Source organism: Dioscorea cayenensis, chromosome 9 (assembly GCF_009730915.1).
Source record: "Dioscorea cayenensis subsp. rotundata cultivar TDr96_F1 chromosome 9, TDr96_F1_v2_PseudoChromosome.rev07_lg8_w22 25.fasta, whole genome shotgun sequence".
Lineage (NCBI taxonomy): Eukaryota > Viridiplantae > Streptophyta > Magnoliopsida > Dioscoreales > Dioscoreaceae > Dioscorea > Dioscorea cayenensis.
In genome coordinates this window covers 13,696,127-13,701,652 of record NC_052479.1, presented here as the reverse complement: position 1 = coordinate 13,701,652, position 5,526 = coordinate 13,696,127, and the positions used below count along the sequence as shown (strand labels likewise).

At 41.5% G+C, this 5,526-nt stretch overlaps 1 non-coding gene across 1 annotated transcript; it reads right to left on the bottom strand.

Moving 5' to 3' along the window:
* Window positions 1-948: 948 nt before the first annotated feature.
* LOC120269749 lies at window positions 949-1,054 on the bottom strand. The gene has a single exon (XR_005539386.1). It is a non-coding gene; the product is annotated as a small nucleolar RNA R71 (small nucleolar RNA).
* Window positions 1,055-5,526: the final 4,472 nt, after the last annotated feature.

Genomic DNA, 5,526 nt, shown 5'->3' with positions numbered 1-5,526 from the left:
TTTGCCTTGACCAAAGAGTTAGACGAATATTAGGGAACAGTGTTTGGAATCCCTAGAGCTTCTTGCAACTGTACATAGTGTGAGGTGTTGAGACTGATTGATTTCTCCATCGGGACATAGTGTAAAGTTAGTCACGGTTGACCATAGGTTTGGGACCGTTTATTTTAGGATTTCCGTAACTCATTAAGCATTAGTTAGGAAACATAATAGTTGGTCTTCTATTTGAAGCAATAATCCTAGGGGGAGCAATAATCGTAGGGTGTGTCAAGTTTTTGGCACCGTTACTGGGGAATAGTCATTTTAGGAACACTTTGCACTTTGCTATTTTAGCTATTCATCATTTACTCTATTTTACACTTTCTTATTCTATCATCGTTATGATTTGTTTTTCTTTCTTTTGTAGCAGCTCTATGTTATGACCCGAGGGAACCCTTCGATATTGGTTAAAGGAGATCCTGAATTTGAACGAACAGTTTGTAGAAGGGGTAAAGAACCTGTGCATAAACAAAATCATTCAGCTAAATTAGAGGGTGAAGGATTTTTGAAAACATGGTCTGAACAAGAGGGCCAATGAAGAACTCTTTCAGATTTTTGTTAGACCTACTATTCATGGGACACAATCAAGCATTGTGATTCCACTGGTAGCTGCCCTGAATTTTTGAGTTAAAAGCATGCATTTATTCGAGATGGTTTCAACAGATCCGCACAATTTAATGGGTTAGCCGATGAAGACCCGAACAATCATATTGAGAACTTCCTTGAAGTGTGCGACATGTTGAAGATCAATAGGGTTTCTGATGATGCAATTCGCTTCAGGGTTTTCCCATTCTCTTTGAAAGGAACGGCCAAATAGTGGCTCCATTCATTGCCAAGAGCTTCCATCACAACATGGAACAAAATGGTTGAACCTTTCCTTGCAAAGGTACTTCTCTTCGGAAAATCGGTAAAAGCTTCATAATGATATATCTTCATTTGTTAAGATGGAGCTTGAAACTTTGTTTGAGACTTTGGAATGATTCAAGGACCTTTTTAGGAAATGTCCACAACATGGGTTCCCCGAGTGGATGATCATTAATACATTTTATAATCGGTTCAGCTCAAGCAACAAACAACTTCAAGATGCCACGTGAGAGGCACAATGGGAGAACAAGACTCCTAAAGAAGCCCGGCAATTGATTTAAGAAATTGGTTTGAATAGCTACCAATGGAATTCAAGGTAAATGAAGAAAGTGGCCGGACTCCATGAAATTGATGCTGTTACATCCTTGGCAGCCCAAGTAGAAGCATTGTGCAAGAAATTGGATACATTGACTTCACCAAGGGTACCGCAATCATAAGTTATGCTGGTTGTGGGGTTTTTATATGCCATTTGATTATACTATTTCTATTTCTATTTCATCCCCATTGAACAAGTAGACTTTTGTGGGAAATCGGGAAGAGGACAAGGCAATCCTTATAGCAACACATACAAGTAAGGGTGGAGAAGTCATCCCAACTTTTTTTGGAATAACTAAGGGCAACAAAAGGCCATGGCACCACCAGGTTTTCAACAACAATAAGCCCCAAACATGGAGAAATGAGTTTCAGACTTGGAAACCCGAATGACCGATTTAGAAAGCTTTGACAAGATTCATCCGATCATCGGACACAAGGATTCAATCGGTTGAAGCTACATTTTGCAACTAGATTGTGTCATTGTACAATCTAGAAAATCAAGTGGGGCAAATTATGAAGTCTTTATTTGAGAGACCACAAGGAAGCTTGCCTAGTAACACCGAAACCAATGCGAAAAGAACATGTGAAGGCGATCACTTTGAGAAGTGGTCGTGAGGTTGAGGGTAAGCTTTCGAGTGAGAAGACTAATGTTGAAGAACCCGAGGTCGTAGAGGTTGGGGAGAAAACTAAAGAAAGGAGGTGAAATCCTCACCATATAAGCCAAGAATCCCTTATCCTTCAAGGTTGAATAATGACCAAAATGATGAACAATACAAGAAGTTCTTGGTTCTATTCAAGCAATTGCACATCAATATTCCGTTTGTGGAGGCGTTGTCCTAAATGCCAAGGTATGCAAAGTTTTTGAAGGATCATTTGACCAACAAGAGGAAGTTAGAGGAGAGTGCATCGGTGATCTTAGATGCCTCTTGTTCGGTGGTGTTACAAAAGAATATGCAAAACAAGAAGAAAGACCCCAGAAGCTTTATTCCATGCAACGTTGGCAATTTGGTTGAAGAGATGGTATTGGCGGATTTAGGGGATAGTATCAACTCATGCCGTACTCATTCTTTTAGAAGCTAGGCTTGGGAGAGCCTAGGCCCACTAGGATGACACTTCAATTGGCAGACCGAACGGTTAGACATCCGAGGGGCAATATCGAAGACGTACTTGTGAAGATTGACAAGTACATATTTCCTGTGGACTTTGTAGTGTTGGATGTCGATGAGGATGTAGATGTTCCTTTGATACTTGGGAGGCCATTCTTGCGCACTTCCAAGGCACTTATGATGATACTTAGGATGACATCGAGGGTTGGCAACGACAAGTTGACATACCACCTGCCCGAAAGCCATGTGAAGTTCTCTTGGCTTTTGATGATACTCTTTACTTTCTTGACACTACCGATGAACTAATAGATGAATATGTGCAAGAATTATGAATCTAGACCCATATGAATGGGTACTAGACCAAGAAGTGGAAAATAAAGAAGTATTGATGCTTGGTCTAGAACAAAAGGTATCATCTACCCCGGGGATTGTGAAGAAGGTTCTCTAAAAGATGAAGTGTGCAAGGAGACGCCACAAGAAATGCCGCAAGGCTAATGGGGATGTACGAGAACGGAGTGAGGGTGACGAATCTTCATGTGGTAACATGCTCGATAACTCCTCCTCTACCCTCAAAAGATTATGTTCATTATGCTTTCAAGTTATGGGTAAGAGGGAAACCTTCATCTATGAGCCCCGTGAGGTAAGAAGAGGTACGTCAAGCTTAGTGACGTTAAACAAGCACTTTTTGGGAGGTAACCCAAGTCTTTACTGTTTTTCTAGTTTTCAGTTTAGAACTTACATGAATAAGAGCTTAAGTGTTGGTGTCTTGATCTTTTTACATGCTATTGTTATGTTTTTTTCATGTAGACCGTTGGTATTTTCAAGTGCTTAATTGTGTTTGGCGAAGTTCTTGGTCATTTGAGCATGTGTTTCATGATTCTCTGGTTACTTTTGCATAATATAGGAAGGCTTTTGAATAGGTGTAGTAAATCGTCTATGATTTTTTTCTAAATCATCCGGAGAAGACACACGACCATATGGAAATTCCACGCAGGGCGTGTATTTTTCGTTCTGAGCTCATCCCGAGGGAACACAAGGGCGTGTGTCTGCCCGTGTGAATGACCTTGTGATGGTCACACACTCGTGGGTAATTTCCACCAGGTGTGTGTTTCTCTGCAGACATTTAGAGCTCTATCCCGAGAAGACACAAGGGTGTATGTCTGCCGATGTGTCAGACCTTGTGCATTACACACCGGCATGGGTAAATTTCACACACTCATGTGATTTCCTGTAGATAATACCTCACCATCCCGAGAAGATACAAGGGCATGTGAATGCCCCTATGAGGGTCCCTGTGAAGATCCACGCCCGTGTGGAATTCCCATATGGCAATGTGAAACACTTAGATGACTTTCTCGTGTGGACAGAGGAGCCACAGGGCCGTGTGGGTGCTCCTGTGGGTCGAGCACACGGCCGTAGGAAATTTTCATATGCCTGTGTCAATGCATTCATAACAAAAGTGTCCTATCCCGAGAGCACACAATGGCATGTGTCTGCCCTTGTAAAGCATCCCTGTGGAGTCACATGGGCGTGGGTAATTTCCACATGCCTGTGTGGATGTACAAACACCATGAGGCTCTGGTTTCCTTTAAAATCTCTTCGCATTTCTTCATCTTCTCACTCCCAAACATTTTTAGAAAGCATTCTTGCACTCTTTCGACTTCACACCGTCATTGTAGAGGGATTTTACTCTAGTTTCCTAGCCGATTTCAAGTTTTCTATCTTTATCTTGTTGGTAGCCACTAATTTTCTCTTTTCTTCACCATACTTGATTTTATTCATTTGAATCTGGTGAATGTGTTTCATTTTGATGTCTAAATGATAGATTTACGTTTTAGAATGAATTTATGATGTATTTTTTTAGTATATTTCATAGAGGTCGTGCGGCTTTCACGCTTAGTGGATCCACATGGGCGTGTGGAATTTCCATACGGCTGTGTGGATTTCTGCAGTTTTGTTTGGTGAGTTTAACTAATCATTTTTCATTTTCAACACTTGCAGACATGGGTTCTAGAACTAAGAAAGCGAGTGACAAGCGTTCCAGAGAGGCATCTTCCAACCCGAGCACATAAAGTTCTCAATTCCCGAGCATAGGCTCGAGTTGAGCGATTGTCAAAGCTCATATTTGGTCAGACGCAACTTCCAGATTTGAGCTCACTAAGGGAGGTGCAGTTAGCTGATCACATAGCCGATGAGGTTGACGAGCTTCTCTCCATGGGTAGCTGGAGGAGATTATTTCTCATATGGGAGCCAGCTATCTGCATGCCTACACTAGTGGTGCTCTCATCTTTTGAGTTCGATCGCTCGTATAGCTACTTCTCGAGCAGCGACATGATCTAGTTTAGAACATTTGGACATCACCACAGCATGTGCGTCAGTCAGTTTTCGATTCTACTTGGGCTGTACGATGAGGTATTCATAAACACAGAGAAGTATACTCACTTATCGATAAATTATACTGGCACTTTGACCTCGCAGAGAGCGTATAGAGCATTATGTGGTCAGGGCCAGTACGAGCCGGGGGTGTCCAAGGCCACGTGTCTTTCTTGACCTGCATACCGTTACTTGCATGCCATTCTGAGAATGCCGGTGAATGGCCGTGGTGATAACACAGGGATACTATATAGACAGGAGCTATTATACCTGTATTCCATGTTCTAGAGTCAGCCGATCCATTTGGGCACATTGTAGCTAATTATCTGAGGTACTAGGGCCAGTACGCCAGGATTGGTTTTATTTTCGCTGGCCCTAACATCACTCATCATTGAAATGGGTCTTCTAGACTCCATCAGAGGGGCCGAGAAAATAGCTCCACAACCTATTGGGACTCAACTGTCAATGAAAATAGCTCCATCAAATGTAAATTCGGAGTTCAAGGGAGTATTATTTCAATTGACCACTTCCACATATGCTTTTGATTGATTTATATCCTACTGTGCTTGCTTGCATAAATTGAATGCAATGTACATCTTAATTGTGGAGGGGAGTCCACATTACACATGTTCATTACATAAGTTTTGACTGAAATACATGTTCACGTAGCCAATGGTGGTTCACCTTAGTTGCAATGATTGTATTCTTAAGTTTAGAGGAATTTTGAACATTGAATGTTCTCATGCTCTAGTTTTTTTACTTGAATTTCTAGGAATTTTTACCCGATTGACAATTGTTGCACTACTCGTTCATTAAACCCTTTTGGAAATTC